This window comes from Cynocephalus volans, chromosome 7, assembly GCF_027409185.1.
Source record: "Cynocephalus volans isolate mCynVol1 chromosome 7, mCynVol1.pri, whole genome shotgun sequence".
Classification (NCBI taxonomy): Eukaryota; Metazoa; Chordata; class Mammalia; order Dermoptera; family Cynocephalidae; genus Cynocephalus; species Cynocephalus volans.
This window is the reverse complement of record NC_084466.1, coordinates 7681026-7700252: the sequence shown is the minus strand read 5'-3', so window position 1 is coordinate 7700252 and position 19227 is coordinate 7681026.

The following is a 19227-nucleotide window of genomic DNA, read 5'->3' as shown; positions in this document are numbered from 1 at the left end:
TACTTTGTGTTCTCAACTGAAAATCCACACCTTGTTACCGACTGGGCAGGTGACCCTTCCAGACAGACTGCAGTATCAAGGACACACATAGACCAATAATCAAGAAGCAGATATTAGTGTAGCCATCTAGTCAAGTCAACAGAATCAACTTCAGAAAAAAAGGAGTGTCAGGTCTTGGTGACACATTACTCTCACAATCATTCTTTCATCCCACCAGTATTCACTGAACACCTACAATATGGCAGTCCCTACTCTACGGGATGGGGGAACACCTTCTCTGTTAAGGTGAGACTTGCAGCTTAGGGTCGTCCTGGGTCCATATTCACTACATAATGAGTCAGAGGTAGATTTCAAAAATCTCAGATACAGTGGTCCCTCTTTATCTATGATTTTCATTCTCACAGTTCCAGTTACCCACGGTCAACTGTGGTCCAAAAATATTAAATGGAAAATTTCAGAAACAAGCAATTTGCACGCCATTCTGAGTAGCGTGATGAAATCTTGTGCCATCCCACTCCATCCCCCAGGATGTGAGTTATCTCTTTGTCCAGCAGATCCATGCCGTGGATGCTGTGGATGCCACCTGCCCATTAGTCACTTAGTAGCCATCTGTTAGCAGATCAACTGTTGGAGTATCACACTGCTTGTGTGCCAGTCACCCCTATTTTACTTAATAATGACCCCCAAGTGCAACAATAGTGATGCTGGCAATTCAGATAATCCAAAGAGTAACCATGAGTTGCTTCCATTAAGGTGAAAAGGTGAAAGTCCTCAACATAATAAGGAAAGAGGAAAAATCATATCCTGTGATTGCAAAGATCTGCAGTAAGAATGAATCTTCTATCTGTGAAACTGTAAAAAGGAAAAAAGAAATTTGTGCTTTGTTTCGTTGTTCTACCACAAACTCTAAAAGTTACAGCCATAGAGCATGATAACTTTGATTACGGTTTATCATTATAATTGTTCTATTTACTATCAGTTATTAATTTCCTATTGTGCCTAATTTATAAGTTAAACTTTATCATTGGTATGTATGTGTATGAAAAACCTTGGTATATATTGGATTTGGTACTATCTCAGTTTCAGGCACCCACTGGGGGGCTTGGAATGTATCCCCTACAGATAAGGGGGGAGTACTGTATTTATATACTTTGTTTAAAAGAACATAGTATCACCTACCAAGAATCTTCCTAATACCTTAGCATTTTTTTTAAAATTTCAGAATCACATAAACTTAATGAAAGAACACAGGTAGTTAAATGGTCCCTGGAAAATTCAGTCCCTTATTTAAAAAAATGAGCACCTGCAGGTACCCTTAAAAGTAAGTATGTTTAGCATTTACCCAATGAAAAGGGAGAAAACTAATAGACATTTTTAAGAAAATATGGTTAGACTGATATGAAATAGTGGTTTTGCACAAACCTCAACTCTTGTTTAGCTCACTCCAAACAATATAAACCAACTCTGGCTGCAAGAATCTTTGGTTGAATTTTGGGAATAGACCCATGGACTAACCACTCCAAGTTATTAGAATTATGGCATATTTGTGGAGAGTGAGAATTTGATCTGTATTCTTAAACAGACATAAGTGGGTTACATCTAATTCCTCTTAAAAGATAAATTAAAAGATAAATTTGAATATGCGTGATTAGAATGCATAACGATTTTGAAATGTCTTGGAATAGAAAGAACACTGCTTAGAGTTCCAACAGGCCTCATGCATGCATAAATTTAGTAGATAATTAGGAAATTAATGCCAGTATTATCACTGAACAGACTCATCACTGGATCATTGTTTCTCTGAACAAAAAGTATTTTTCGAAATGCCTCTGCCATATTGTCCAATCTGGAGGAAGGTGCAAAGTATCCCTCTAAAAATTCAAAGTCGATTTGGATGAAGTAACAGTCTCTTAGCAGAAAGGAAACGGCAAATAGGACTAATGCATTTTTCCTGGGGTAAAAGAAGTTGGTGAATCAAAGTATCAGATACTATCTAGAATGGCAGATCCAAAAGAAACTTCCCATAGTGGGAGCCCTCTGAGAAGGTAGAAGGCAAGAGAAGGGAAAGACGTGATTCCACAGACAAATCATGTAAATCAACAATTTGTCTAAGGCTTGGAAAAAACACACTTTTCATCCTCCTTGGGAAATTAAGTCACCCTAATACTACGTGATGTTATGTCCTCAGCTGATATGGTATTTTTTCCTTTCTTGAAAGTTGAGCTCAGTATACCACATTGTCTCCTTTTGCCATTTACTCTATAGCTTGGGCCAAATAGATCCCGTTTATCTATTTCCCACGATTTGGAAAAAAATGACATTCATTTTTAAAACCAAAGAAATCAAGAGCTTAGCAGAGAAGAGTACTGGAACAAGACTCTCCAAGTAGCAAGAGGAATCTCAGCCAACCCCTGGAGGCTTATCTGAGATTCTCACACTGTGATTACCCCCGACATCCTCATCTTCTCCTGAAATGCCCCTTTGAATTTGTAATCTAAAATGGAACAAAATGTCCCTTAAGACTACAAGACAGGCTGGTATTTTCAAAGCTATCTTTATTCAATAAAGAAGGTCAAAAAAAAAAAAAAAAAAAAGGAGAGAAAAAGTAAAAGAAACAAAAGAAAAGAAAATTGTGCAAGATTTCCCGAGTACAGGTTTGAATCATAAAGTAACTGTCCTTCATTTCCAAAGGGATATTACAACTTCCCAAGAAACAACCTTAAAATACTTCTGGCCCCTCACACTGCCTGCCTGTTTCCACTAGACAAGAAATATATTTTCTCCTTCCTTCCTCAACCACCTGCTCTCACCTCAAGCCCCACTGAAATTCTTAGCATTTGGCTGTAAGACACAGTAGATGTGATCATACGGTGAATACTAAAGGCTATGCCAATGCCCCTCTGCACCTCAGGAATCTACCTGAATGCACTTCCTAAAAACCACATTTAAGGAAACCAAATATTTGGTGTTCACTTGGGTGTTGTGGTCCTTCGAATCCCTTCAAATGAAAGCTGAGGCACCTATGCACTGCCCATGCTTTGCTGCTGAGGAGACCATAGCCCAAGCAATCTGACATCTTTTCACAGTTTTCCTGCTGTAGAATAGGAAATTAGCACAAATTGATCAGATCTGTTATGATCATCTGATTCAGTAAAAATAAATAAGTTGGCTATGTTTTGAAATGAGATTTAAACCCTTTATATATAATAATATATTAACATAGAGAATATATATAACTTTTTAATAATAATAATAATTGCTCAATAAGTATCTTTTGTCCAGGAGGAAAAAAAAAACTGATTATAGGCATTTCCATAGCACTTGAAGTATCTAAAACCAATGCCATTTATTTAACAATGGAAAAATGAACACAGTTTCATCTACTCCTAAAGCAATCTATTTGAAGAGAACTTAACAAAAACATGTTTTTTGTTTGTTTGTTTGTTTAAATGAAGGCTAAAAATGGCTAGAAACAGATTTGTAATTATTATCAGAGAGAATCCCTGTATTATTATCAGAGGGAATCCCTGTTGGCAAGTGATGTCACATTTCAACCCACAGAAATACATCCAATTGAATAATCACATGCCGTCACGCTTCCTGTCTCGCTTGCTCGCTCGCATGTAGTGAGGATCTGGGAACCACTCGGTGCATTTCCTGTCATTATTTGTTTTTTTTTTTTTTTTTGTCTTTTTCATGACCGGCACTCAGCCAGTGAGTGTACCGGCCATTCCTATATAGGACCCGAACCTGCGGCCGCTGGGAGCGTCGCCGCGCTCCCAGCGCAGCACCCTCCCGAGTGCGCCACAGGCTCGGCCCTGTCATTATTTGTTTTATGTTCTGTGAACGTCCCTGCCACTGTAGAGGGTGCAGGAAGAAACAGTAGTGTACATGAGACCACAGCATACTGTGCTCCATACTCTGCTCCAGTCTTTACACAGAGCAATCCTTTTCCAGATTAAATTTCAAGAGTTGGTCTCAATCCAAAGGTAAATTACCTTGGAGAAGTTGAAGAAAATATAACCAGATGTATTCCACTTGCACGATTTTTAAAACGCACCTTGTTGATTTAAAAACAACCTAAAGCATACAGTACTCTAGAACGTTGATAATTTGGAAATGAGTGCATATATTTTCATCAAGTTGTGAGAATTGTAACTTAAGTAGTGTCAAGACAAGAAAAAAATGCTTCCAAATCTTGTAATTTTTAAGCTTTAAGTAAAACAAAAGGAGTCACATTGTCCTTTTGTTGTTCTCTGTTCTTTCAGATTCTGTGAAAGGAAATATTAAAAATAAAGTTAAAATTAAGAAGATGTAATAGACTTTCTTCTGTAAGTACTAAATATGTTAATATTGATCAGATATATAGCAATAGTAATGATTTTATGAATCATTGGTTAATTTTAGAAGCAATGATAAAGAAAATTTTGAAAAAAGCTATGATAACTGGAAAATTTAGTTTTGCTTTCACTGAGGTAAAAATACTGAAGATTGAGTGAATGGACAAGTGTCCAGATTTACAGTTGACAATGACCAACAGTACGTGACCCTTACAGATAGCCATGTTGGTAAGCAGTTATATCATTTAAAGGAATATGTTTTCTTTTATTATACATAGAAGAGCAAAAATTGCAACTTTTCCATAAACTGTTTTTCTGCACACTCTCATAAAAAAAAAAAAATCAGGCTACCACTTGCTTGAAAAATAGTGTGAATGGGAAATCCATATTTTGAATTCTTATTGCAATATAATGAATATTTGAGGTTAGTTGGTTTACTGGACAAAGAGCAGCTAACCTATCCTTAGACTAAACATGGGCTCTACCTTCTATAAATGAAGCTGCTTACCTGGAGAAATCGTTAATTTTATGTTTCCTCTCATTGCAGTGTTTTGGGGAAAACAATGGTATTCATGAAAGTATATCATATCACACTCTGCTTGTTTTACTTATTCATAACTTTTCCACAAAGAGCTCTCATTCAGATTAACTTTCTAGACTTGGCTTCAACGCAAAGCTAAATTATCCTGGAGAAGCGACAGTCTTTCCAAACCCAGTTGCTCACTTTAGCAGGTGGGTAAGGATGAAAAAGTTCAAATGCCTATTCTATGCCCCATACTTGCTTCTTGGATCTGATTTAGGGCTCAATGAGGGGAGAAGTGAGAGCCAGCAACTCTAGCGACAGTTTTAGGAAGAAAGTGAGGGCTCAGGAAACAAACCCTTCTGCTCTGATAGATGGAGGACAGTACAGAGTTGGTGGGAGACTCCTAACCTCATTTCTGTGTACAACCTGGAACTCACGGGCATTGAATGATTCTGATGGTGAGGATAGGTTGCATTATGCTGTGGTAACAATCCCAAACTAACCACACAGATGGTGGCTGTTGCTTATTTGATTGGTTGTTGGTTTGGTCTCTCTCTCTCTGGCTCACCTTTGTGGTTTACCTGGGGCCACTGCTCCCTGTACCCTCACTTTGGGACTGAGGTTAGCGGAGTAGCTTCTATCAGAAACATTGCCTAACTTGGGGCAGAGGGATGTGGTTGTTTATGACACTTAAATCTTCTACCAAATGTGTGCATCATTCCATTGGCCAAAACAAGTCAAAGGTCCAAGTCTTGCATCCATGGTGCAAAGTGATATGACCATTCCCCTGATGAAGTAGTATGGTTTTCTGTTTCTGTTGTTTTGTTTTGTTTTAATGAATAATAATATAGTCTAACTCATGGATATTGCTGAAGTAGTCAGTGTTGAGAATCTTTCAAGTGGTATCCAAGGGAGAAAAGAGTATCACTCTTAGAGACAAATGGAGCCCCTGCCCAGGGCCCTATGTTTCAGAGAGCTCTAATCAGGCCTCCCTCCTGATGGGGAAAAAAAGCTCAGAAGGCCAAGTGGAAACAATAAAGAAAATGAACAAGTCTAAATGTTGGTTCAATAAAAAGTTTTTAAAAATTGAAACATTTATATCAAGATTGGTCAAGAAAAAAGAGAAAAAGACAAATAATATCAGCAATACTAGTGCAAAATGACTACTAATTTTACAATAAATAATAGATAGTATAGGAATATTAAGACTAACTTTAAGCCAACAAATGTGACAATTTAGTTTAAAAAACAAATAAATAAAAGGATTTCTTGAAAGACAGTATTTGCCACAACTGACAAAAGAAGAAACAGAAAATCTAAATAAATGAAGAAATGCATGATATTCTTGAATTGAAGACTCAGTGTTCATAAATGTCAACTCTCCCCAGATAGATTTATACAGTCAAGTCCAATCAAAATGCCAATTGCCATTTTTTTTTTTTAGCAAAGGGACAAGTTTATTTAAAAATATTAGGAAATGCAAAAGATCTATACCAGACAAAATAAATCTTGACAAAGAACAATAAATTTGGAGCTCTCAAGATTGCTTTCAAGTCTTGTCATAATGTCATGGTAATCACACAATTATGATATTTTTGCATGGATAGAGAAATAAATCAATGGAACAGAACAGTAACAGAAAAGAACATATATGAATGCATGCTCAATTGATTTTCAACAAAGACACCAAGTGTTTTCAATAAGGAAAAAGTATTTTTCTAGAACAAGTGAACAAATGGATGTTAATAAATGGATGTTGATCCCCTACTTAACATTAATGCAAAAACTAATTTTTGACTTAAATATAAAAGCTAAGGGTATAAAACTTCAAGAAGAAAACATGATAAAATATATTCATAACTTTGGGGGAGGCAATATTTTCTAAGAGAAAACACAAAAAGTGTTTAACATAATGGAAAAATTGTAACACACTGGATGTTGTCAAAGTAAAGAAAATACTGGGTTTGTCAACAGAAGACATTAGGAGAATCTAAGGGCAAGCCACAGGGAGGCAAAAAATACTTGTCATATATACATATATATGAAATCTGGCAAAGAATTTGCAAACAAAATATTTAAAGAACTATAAATCAATAGCAAAAAGACAAAAAACTCAATAAAAATAGGCAAAAGACTTGAACAGATACTTCAAAAAATATATTTTAAAAAACATTTTTATAAAAGCACTCAACATTATCATTAGGGAAATTCATATTAAATTCACAATAAGATATAATTTCTCACCTAATTGAATGGCTAAAATTAAATAGAAAAACATGTGAACACACTCAAAGTTGAGAGGATATGGAGCAAATGGGAGTCATCAGTTTCTCTGTGAGAATGTAAAATAGTACAATGACTTTAGAAGAACGTTCAGCAGTTTCTTATAAAACCGAAGATATACTTACACTCTGAGAAATTTCTCTTCTTTATATTTATCTAAGAGAAATAAAAATAGGTGTATATGAAAGATATGTACAAATAGGTTTATGATATCATAATATCACAAACTGAAAACTAAAAGCCAAACAGCCAGAGAATGGATAAGCAAATTGTGGAATGCTCATACAATGAAAATCTACTTAACAATAAAAAGAAATAAAATAGTCATTCACACAGCCATAGGGATGAGTCTCAAAAACATTAGGTTAAGTGAGAAAGAAAAACAGACATATGAGAGTTCATACTGTATGAGTATATTTATTTAAAGTACATAAACACTGAAACTAATATATGGTGATATAAACCAGGGTGATGATTGCCTATTAGAGGGGAGGGTACAGAATTCCCAGAAGAGAGCACAAAGGAAGTTTCAGGGTTGATGATATCTCATAGTCCAGGTGGTGGTTACTCAAGTGTGTACTTTTGTCAAAATGCATTGAATTTTGTACTTAAGATCTGTGCATTTCATTGAATAAAGTTTTACCTCAAAACATACACACACACACATGATCTCAAGTGCACATGGTACATTCTCCAGAAGAGACAATAGGCCATATAAAAACCTCAAAAATTTAAAAGAATTTAAATCATACAAATGTGTTCTCTCTATCACAGTGGAGCAAAATTAGAAATGAATCTCAGAAAGAAATTTGAAAAAATCACAAAAAAATTGGAAATCAAATGTCACATTTCTAAATAACCATTAGGTCAAAGAGGAAATCACAGGGAAATTAGAAAATACCTTTAGGTGAATGGAAATAAAAACACAACATAACATGTTTCAGCTGATATAGATCTCTTGCATTTCCTCACATTTTTAAATAAACTTGTCCTTTTCTTAAAAAAAAAAGCCAGTTTTCACTTTGATTGGAATTGCATTATTGGATACAACTGAAGCAGTATTTACAGAAAGCTTTATACCTATAAACATCTGCATTGAAAAGAACAAAGATATCAAATCAGTAACATAGTCTTGACACTGGAAGAAGAACATGCTAAACCTAAACAAAGATGTCTCCCCTTAACACTGCTGTTCAACATCATACCGGAGGGTCTAGCCTGGGAAACTAAATTAAATTTAATTAATTAAAGAAAATTAAATTAAAGCATCCAGACCAGAAAGACATAAAACAGTCTTTATTTGCAGATGACATGATCTGTATACAAAAAAATCTCGAGAAACTTATTTTAAAAAACTATTAGAACTAATAGAACTTTAGTAAGGTTGCAGGGTTATATAATCAATATGCATCATTTTATCTCTATTTTAGCAATGAGCAATCTGAAAATAAAATTAATAAAATAATTCCATTTACAATAACATCTAAAATAATAAAATATTTAGGGAAAAAGTTAACAAAAGAAGTTCCAAGTTTATACTTTGAGAATAACAAAATATTGTTGAAAGAAATCAAAGAAGACCTAAATAAACGTCTTGTGCGTATGGACTAGAAGACTTAATATTGTTAAAATGAAAATATTCTCCAACTGATCAACAGATTCCATACAATCTTTATCAAAATCCCAGCTGGCATTTTTGCAGAAATTGACGAGCTGATCCTACAATTAACACGCAAATTCAAGGGAACCCGAATAGTTAAAATAATCGTGGAAAAAAAGAACAAGGTAGGGCTCATGATTCCAAATTTCAAAAACTACTACAAAACTACAGCAATCAAGACAGGATGGTAGTGGCATAAGTGTAGACATGTGTCACTTAACAATGGGAATTCATTCTGAGAAAGGTGCTGTTAGGTGTGACTTTGTTGCTTTGGAAACACAGTAAGGTGTACTTATACAAACTTAGCAGGTATAGCCTACTACACACCTAGGCTATATGGTATAGCCTATTGCTCCTAGGCTACAAACCTATGCAACATGTTACTATAGTGAGTAATGTGATCAATTGTAACACAATGGTAAGTATTTGAATATCTAAACATAGCTAAACATAGAAAAGATACAGTAAAAATATCATATAAAAGATATGAGAACTATAAATCTCTGCTGAAAGAAATTAAAGAGGACACAAAAAGATGGAAAGACAGTCCATGTTCATGGACTGGAAGAATTAACATTGTGAAAATGTCCATACTACCCAAAGCAATGTAGAGATTCAATGCAATCTCCATCAAAATACCAATGACATGCTTCACAGAAATAGAAAAGACAATCCTAACATTCATATGGAACAACAAAAGACCTTGAAAAGCCAAAGCAATCCTGAGCAAAAATAAATAAATAAGTAAATAAAGCTGGAGGCATTACACTACCTGACTTCAAATTATACTACAAAGCTATAGTAACCAAAACAACATGGTACTGGCATAAAACAGACACATGGGCAGAATAGAGAACTCAGAAATCAATCCACATGCTACAGCCAGCTGATCTTCAACAAACACACCAAGAACATATGTTGGGGAAGAGACTACCTTTTCAATAAATAGTGCTCAGAAAACTAGATATCCACATGTAGAAGAATGAAACTAGACCCATACTTCTTGCCATATACTAGGGAAATGCTTATAAAAAGTTAATTTAATTCCCCACAAATAAGGCAATATATGGTGTATTTTATAGTGAGTATATTTTTCTCAAGTAAAATTTAATTAAAATTAGTTAATATTTTTTTAAAAAGATAAAAAAGTGGTACACCTGTATAACACACTTACCATGAATGGAGGCTGCAGAACTGGAAGTTGCTCTGGGAGTCTGTGAGTGAGTGATGAGTGAATGCAAAGGTCTAGGATGTTACTGTGCACCACTGTAGACTTCATGAACGCTGCATACTTAGTCTACAGCAAATTTATTTAAAAAAATAATTACACTATGACATGGTGGCAGCTATGTCACTAAAGGATAGGAATTTTTCAGTTCCATTATAATCTTATAGGAACACCCCATTATAATCTTATGGGAACACGGTTGTGTGTGCAATCCATATTCATACATACATACACACACACACACACACACACACACATAGTTGCTAAACGTAAACAATTACACTGACTGTCAATTGTGTTTTGACGAGGGTGCCAAAACAATTTAATGAAAAAATAATAGCCTTTACAACAAATGGTGTGGAGAACCAGATATCCTCATGGAAAAAAAAAAAAAAAAAAGAATCTGGGCCCCTTTCCTGCAGAATACACAAAAATTTACTCAAAATAGATGATGGCCCAAAATGCAAGAACTTAAACTATAACATTGTTTGAAAAAAAAAATTAAAAATATCTTTGTGTCCTTCCATTAAGCAAATCTTTTTAAACATGACAACAAAGCATAAGTAACAAAGAAAAAAAAAATAGGTGAAATAATTTCCTCACCAAAATTAAAATATTTTTAGTTCAAGGGACTCCATGCAGAAAGTGAAAGGATGTGGAGAAATTGAGACCCTCATGCATTGATGGTCACAACATAAAATGATGCAACTCCTTCCAAGAACAGTCTTGCATTCTTCAATATGTTAAACAGGGTTGAAAGCGGCAATTCTGCTTTAGGTATATACTCAAAAGTAATGAAAACCTACATTCCCACGAAAATGTATACACATATTTTCAAATGAACATTATTTATAGTAGCCAAAAAAAAAAAAAAAAGTCCAGCAACTGATGAAAGAATAAATGAATGAGACATAGCCATACACTGGAATGTTACATGCACAGATACATACCATGACATAGACAAACCTCGAGGACATTATGCTAAGTGGAAGAAGCCGGTCACAAAATACCACATTTTATATTATTCCATTTATTATGAAGTATACAGAAGACAATTTTATAGAGATAGAAAATAGATTAATTGTCACTAGGCCTTCAGGGGAGGAGGAAATAAAGAATAATTGCTAATGTGTATGGTGTATTTTTGGTGGCTGATAAAAATTTTCTAAAATTGATTGTGGTGATGGTTGCACATTGCGAGTGAATGCACTTAAAATTGGGGAATTGCATAGAATGTGAATTATATCTCAATAAGGGTATTACACATGTACACACAACAGAGCAAGAGCAAATTACTCTTCCAAACTCAGTTAAGTAGGAGTTTCTCAATTGGGAATAATAATTTTCTCAGGTAAAAGCCTCATCTAGATGTGAGTCATTCGTTGTATCACCATCTCACAGATACACCAGTGGGAAGAGAAATGGTAGAGGAAAAAGCAGTGTGGAGAGACGTGGTTTGCAGTCCTGTTGAGCTATTGGGCTTTACTTTGGCAAATTGTTTAACATCACTGGATTTCAATGATCTCACCTGTAACACAAGGTGTTGGCACCACCAAACCTCTGAGGTCCCCTCCATGTCCAAAATTCTAACATTTCCATTGAATGACAGGATTTACACTTTCATTACCAGAATACTATCTTCCTGTTCAGTATGTCTCTGAGAATTTTCCCATTTAATACTAAACTATGTAAAGCCTTTTCCCCCTATGGAGATAGATATTGCTTTTCTTCTAAATCAGGAGAAATAGCAGTCTATGATTTGAATGTCCAAAGCTGTTATTTACTACCTGCTAATTTTCTTGGAAAAGACAGTCTACTTAGGAGGAAAACACTGTGGAGATTAATAGTATAGAGGTCTTCATTTTGGTGCAATGGAATGGTTCTAAAATGGTGTTAATTTTGGACTTAGCTACGTTGTTGAGAAATAAGTTCCAATGCTCACAATATTTGTAAGGATTTTAGTGCATCTAAAAATCAGTTGGCCAATAACAGGTATTTGTTATTCACAGGGTTCTTGACACATAATGCATTTCCAAACATAAAATAGCAAGTTCCAATCATGCAGAATAAAGTGGTTTCTATATATTACTAAGAAACTGAACACTGTGACAACAGAGTAGGGAATGGACTTTTGATGTAAAATACTTTAAATTGTGTGTAGTTGTCCATAATATTGAGTCTGAGGGACAGATGGGGGCAGATTGTTTAAGGTCTTCTCTCTACAGCAAAGGTCAGTGCCTCCATAAAGTAGGAGAAGATGTACTTCGAACATTTTATTACTAATAGTTGAGTCCATTATTATGTAGGTTATTGATGCTTATGCTGGAAAGCCTGGAAATTGACTGTCCTGAATTGAGTTTTATGTATAACCACAAAAACTTTCTCCAGACATTCTTGTGTATTGTTTTTTAAAAAGTTTCATTTAGAATTATATTCATTCTCTTGACATTTCTTTTGTAATTGTACAAAATAATGGGTAATAATGTAAATTAGAACAGCTCTTATTTTTCTTAAGAATCTCTCTTTGCCAGATACAAGTCCCACAGTGACTGTGTTTGTTTTGCCTGCAAAACACATATTACTGCTGAAACTCGCAGTTTCTTTCTGAACTGCCTGATTTTGTGACCTGCAAGATAGAGGTCAGGCTGTCATAAACCCTTAGAGAGAGAAATACTCTGTAGTCTATAAGGGGTGACAGGAATGGAGCTCCCTCAGGGGGCAAGGGCACTAGAAGACATCTCACTGTCAGATCATTTCCCCTCATCCCCCACTCTGAATAATTATACAAAAATAAAACCAAGTCATAACATACACTCACAGAAGGTTTGAGTGGGGAAAATGTTAAAAAGGAAATCTCACTATCAAGGTAAGAAAAAGAAAGAGACAGGTCCACGCCTTTCTTTACATGTTGTCTATGTGCTGACTGTCTCTACAAGGGCTGTGGGGTAATTTATTCTCATTAGGTGACACCCAAACCCATTCCAGTAATATTTGGGCTTTGCTGGGGAGAGGAATGAATCTAAATATAGGACTCCAAGTAATCATTGCAACCTAAAGTTTTACTTTGTTCATTAATTTTCACTTCTAAAAAAGTACAGAAGTGGGTAATAATCACTTAATGTTCCATGGGTCACATTGCTATAAATTACTTGAAAATCTGCCAACATTTTTAATAATTGTTGAAAATAGGTGTCGGGCTTATTATACCACCCTTTCTACTTTTATGCATACATGCCGTTCTTTTTAATAACTAAAAGAAAAATTTGTCAATATGGCTACCACTTCTTTCTTGATTCATTACAGATTTTTTGAACATGAGTTTACGTTTCAAAAAGGCTTAGGCTTGCCTGCAAAAAGCTCACAAACCAGTATTACAGAGTCTGTAATTATTTAGTCAGCAGAACTCAGTAATGAAGGAAGATATGGAGGAGAGGAGCTCCACGGTGGACGAGAAATGGGTGCTTTCCTTGAAATTCAGAAATTCTATTCATATTAGAATTCCACAACCAAAGACCACTTTAAAAACATTTAGAATGTAGAATAGACATTATTAAATCTCTTCAGAATCTTCATAGAGATTAAAGAGTCTAACTTCTCTGTATGTGGCCCTATGTACATACGCTAAATAAACAGGCTATGATACTCTCCTTTCATTTAGAAATAGTGGCAATTAAGAAAATGACTCTTTCCCCAGATATGGCTCACTCCCCCACTTCTTTTTCAGGTCTCTGCTCATGGCACCTTACCAAGGACACCATTCTTCACCACCCCATTTAAAACACTGAGTCCCGTCCCTCTTCCCAGATTTACTTTTCTCCTCAGCTCTCTGACTTGCTATTCATGGTACTCATTCATTCATTTTTTCTTACCTCTCCCACTAAAATGTAAGCTTCATGGGAGCAGGGGCTTTTGTCTGCTGTGTTCTCATCAATATCTCTAGGACCTAGAAATGTGTCTGATATGTAGCCTATCTGTCTATGTATGAAATGAATAGATAAAAGTTCAACACCAGAGATAAGAATCAGTCATCAAGATGATTAAGGTGATGGTTAAATAAATGAATTGTAAGTCAAAACTGCTGATAGCACTAATCACCACGACCACGATGTCATGGTGTGAGGGAGAGAAACAATGACAAATGAAATGACTGTCTCCAAGTAAAAGTCAATATCAAAGAATTTCGTTGTTAGTTGATATTTTAGGATCATTTACCTTAAACACCCTACTGGTGTAGGAAGGTCTTCTACAAGATCTCTTTCTAAACCCTGTCTCTACTGTGGCATTACTGACATCTTGGGCTGGATCACTCTTTGTTGCATGAGGCTGTCCTGTACACCATAGGAGGATTATCATTATCCCTGACCTCTACCTGCTAGATGGCAATAGCAATCCCTCCTTTGACTTATGACACCCTAAAATGCCTCCAGACACTGTCAAATGTCTCACGGGGGGCAAAATAGTATTCCCACAAGAACCACTACTCTAAATAGTCTAGACTTTGTGCAGAAGCCTAGACCATCACTGGGTTTCTCTGATGATTGCTAAGCCTTCCTTCTGCACCAAGAAAATTCATCTGGCTGAAATTCCCTCTCTCCATCTGTCTCTCTCTCTTTCTCTCTCTTCTTTCCTCTTTCCCTCTTATTTCTTCTTTTTGCACAAACACCACAAAAATTGGCTTTCTCTAAAACAACATTTAAATATTTAAAGACAAGCATCATACCTGTTATAGGCTGAATTGTGTTTTGTGAAAATTCATATGATAAATTCTAATCCCCAGTACCTCAGAATACGACCTTTTTGGAATAGAATGGTCGCAGATATAATTAAAGATGAAGTTATACTAGAGTAAGGTGGGCCCCTAATCAAATAAGGCTGTGTTTTTATTTTTAAAAATGCCATGTGAAAAGAAAGAGACATGTACAGAGGGAAGATGGGGTGGAGATGCAAGGAGAACACCAACTACAAGAATTGCCAAAGATTGTCACCAAGCCACTAGAAGCCAGGAAAGAGGCATGGAACAGATTTTTTCTCAACGCCAATCCTGCTAACACGTTGATCTCAGACTTCTGACCTCCACAACTATGAGATAGTAAATTTCTGTTGTTTAAGCCTCTTTGTCTGTAGTTCTTTGTTATGGCAGTCCTAGGAAAGTAATACTATGCAATAGCCACTGTGAGTTTCTCAGGTATGTATTAGTGGGAATACATCTTGATATCCGCCTGCCTTTTGATCTTGGAAGTGTTTCAAATGACTTTCTAAGTCATGAAAATAAACTCTCAAAGATCACCAGCAACAGCCTAATTTCCAAATATAAGTCCTTTTCTCGTTTAGTGTTCTCTCTTATAGCACTATCAACCTTCCTTGATTCTTGAAACTTCAGTAAAGTTTCATTCAGTTTTTTTGTTCTGTGCTTCCTTTTCTCATTCAACGACATGATTTTATACTCATTTAAAAAAATCTCATTATTCTAATTTTATAACTCTAACATCTTAGTGTGATGGAATGATTTAAAATGCTTCACTCTCAAATCCTAATCCAATTGATATTTCACAATGATATTTCAAAATCATTGTTATACAGCTGTTATGACCATCATCATCAACAAATAAACTTACTGAGCATTTGCTTTATGTAGCGCATCAGATATACAACACTCTTCAGTGAGCCTTATATTTGTATGGCTCAACCTCTATAAGGATTTATTTCATGTGTCAAGTTGATTGGGCCATAGGGGGCCCAGACAATTGGTCAAACCTTTTCTGGATGTGTTTGTGAGGATGTTTCTGGATAAGGTTAACATTTGAATTGATTGAGTAAAACAAATTGCCCTACCCAATATGGGTGGGTCTTATCCATTCTCCACTTACTTGAAGTACTAAATAAAACAAAAAGGCTAAGTAAGATGGAACTACTCCTTCCTGACTGCCTTGAGCTGGGACATCATTCTCACCTGCCTTCAGACTTGTACTGAAGCATAGGCTCTTCCTGGGTCTCTAGCATGCCAGCACTCAGACTAGAACCACACCATGGGCTCCCCTGGGTCTCCAGCTTTCCAGCTCACCCTGCAGATCTTGGGACTTGTCAGCTTCTATAATTGCATAGCCAATTTCTTGTAATAAACCTAGATAGATAGATAGATAGACAGACAGACAGACAGACAGACAGACAGACAGATAGATAGATAGATAGATAGAGATTTCTTATTGGTTCTGTTTCTCTGGAGAACACTGACTAATAATACGGCCTCACAATACAATGAGAGACATATATATGCCCATTCTACACATGAAACAATTGAATCGTAGAAGAGGTCCAGTATTGTGCTCAAAAATGCACTGTTCGAAAAAGACTGGAACGAGATTTAGATCCCGGTCTATCGGACACTATATCTTAACTCTTATATAATTCGTCTCTCCTTTATCTGAAGATATCTAAAACCTGATTGCCATTTCTATTAAGAGTGTTATGATTTTCCCCTATTAAAAGGCTCCAGTCCACAGAAGGAACTTTATCTCACCCCACCCCCCATCTTCCTAACACTAATGCATCTTCCTACTGAATTCTTACCTCTCCCCTCATTCATACTCCAGCTACTGCAGCCCTAACTGAGTCTCTGAATACAGCATGGTTGCAGAAAGCACGCAAACTGGACTGCGTGCCTTACTCCTTTTCTTCTTTGCACTGGGGTTTGTTAGAGATTCTCAGAAGCACATTAATTGTGTCATGCTACAGCTCAAAAGCCCTAAGTGGGCTCCCACTGCCTTGCCCAGGGGTGGAGCAGGACTCCCTTTCTTCTCATACGTTCCATTCCGAGAGGTCAGAACCCATGCTCTACCAGCGGTTAAATATTTTAAGTATCACTAGAGCACATCAATATCTATCTTGTGGAGTTTTCTCAACCTAAACTTACACTCCATTTAAAATTCTTATGTGGTAATTGGGCATTTGTCTTCTGAAAATGATTCCCCAATGCACTTTCTCTGTTGTCATTACCAATCTAGGGGATCAATTTCAAGACGACCGTCCTGTTCTCATCTCAGTTCTAGTCTACTTTTCCTGTCTTTTGACCCACTGATTTGCGATAGAAATTCTCCATTCCAGACAAAACTTTGCCCCAGCCTCTGAGCACACCCTTTGATTTCCACTCTCTATACATTTCCATATGCCAACACATAACTGGTGGGGCCTCTGAGTCCTTTTCTGTTTATCAAAATTCAACCCATTCTCAATGCCCAGCTCAAAGTCTGTTTCCTCAACAAATCTTCCTAGAACATTGGTACGGAACACTGTCTTTTCCAAGACTGATTGCTCACTGCTCACAGGGTGGTCAGGTGAACTGAGTAGGGTCAAGATCATGAAGTAAATAGGTGCCACCCAGGGAAGAGACCAGTGCATGATTCAAGGTCACTGAGAACAGGCAACATGACACCAGTCTCTCACAGTTCAGCATTTACTTACCGAGAGAGAGAGAGAGAGAGAGAGAGAGAGAGAGAGAGAGAGAGAGAGAGAGAGAGAGAGAGAGAGAGAGAGAGAGAGAGAGAGAGAGAGAGAGAAGGGTGTGAGCACAGGATCCAGCCCCTTGTCATGTCTCTGTCTCCATGGCCCACAGATCCACTCCACAGCCAACCACACATCTCACTTCCTGCTGCTGTGGAAGGAGCCCCAGCCCTCCCCTTGGGGCTGAACTCCAGCCAGCTGGAGGCATTCCTGAGGGCTACTGATATGTGCATCTAGGCAGAACAAACGCACGGAGACCAGAATGGAGAAAGATATTCCCACCCAAGGTGGAGTCCAGACCGTGAGGTCTCTGTCTCAATAAAGAAATGCTCTAGGCCCCAGGTTCATTCTTAGGTGACCAAGCAGGTATGAAAGACTGCAGGGGTGAGACTGCCTTTCCCAAAGCTAATAATTTGTGTTTATTGTCCTCATAGTCTGAAATAGACACGTGCATACAACATTGTTTTAAATCTGTTTTTAATGTACATGTGTTTTTTCACCTCAACTATACTGCACACCATCTGGGTAACATAATATGACTTAGTCACCTTCATGTTCCTCCAAGGATGTTGCATGAGAAAAATATTCAATAAACATCTATCCATAAAAAAATTCTGAAGACAGTTGTCCAAGTTGAGAAAGTTCTTACTGACTGTGAGTCTGCTGAAATACCTGAAGACAGGAGGAAGATGGGCCCTACGTGTGTACCACTGGACACAACTTTGGTGTTTTTACAACCATAAGCATTCCTCCCACCATGTGTATTTTAGTGCCTCCAGTTGCAGAGAGTCTAAAATCCATCCTGCACACAGAAACTGCAGAAACATTTTATTTTCTTTCCCAATTAAAAAATAAATGACACAAGTTGGCCTTTGCAATTGCATAACATACTTACCAAAAATCATACAGATCACTTAATCCATTGCCTTAGCTCATCTTGTTTTTTCATGAAAAACATCTCATGAAGTAATTTGATAATATATGACTGGGTAAAAATATTTAATATCACTTTATGCCAGATTTTTTATGCCAAAGTTGAGATTCCAGAGTTAATGACAGGCTTTAATTAGGGTTGACATAGTTTAAACTGAAGTGAGGTTGAAGAAGTTCAATGGCTAAGTTATTTTTTAATTTAAGATGAAAATATTTGTCTGAACTTATTTTCTAACATGGACATTGAATTACTTGCTTTTATAAAACTTTTAAAGATTGTTTTTCTCATAACTTATTTTCCTAGTTGCAAATCTCCATTGTCAATGGTTTAAAAGTAGTGTAGGACCTAGAGATTTAGCAGTTTTATGCTAAAGAAATGTTTTCTATTTGACCCCTAGCCTTCCAGAAGTTAAGGCAGCTTTTACCCATTCTGACATATTTCAACTCTTTCTTCTTCTGAATACTGCTTGCCAATCCCCAAACCATGGCAAATCTCAAGGAGTCTTGGGCCAAAGCATTAACTTTGTCCCTTTGCACGCTGGAACCTCCTACCTTCCCATGTACCAAACTGCTTAGGTTGCAATAATTAATGTTCCTCTTACAAATCCCAATTTCTGGCTCCCAATGACCTACAATCAGACATTTCAAGATAATTATACCCAGAACTCCTTTGAAAAGTTCTGTTAAGGAAAGAACTACTGAGGATGAGCTTACATTTTTGTTCATGAGAAGGAAACACTTACTGGAACACTATGTAGCTATG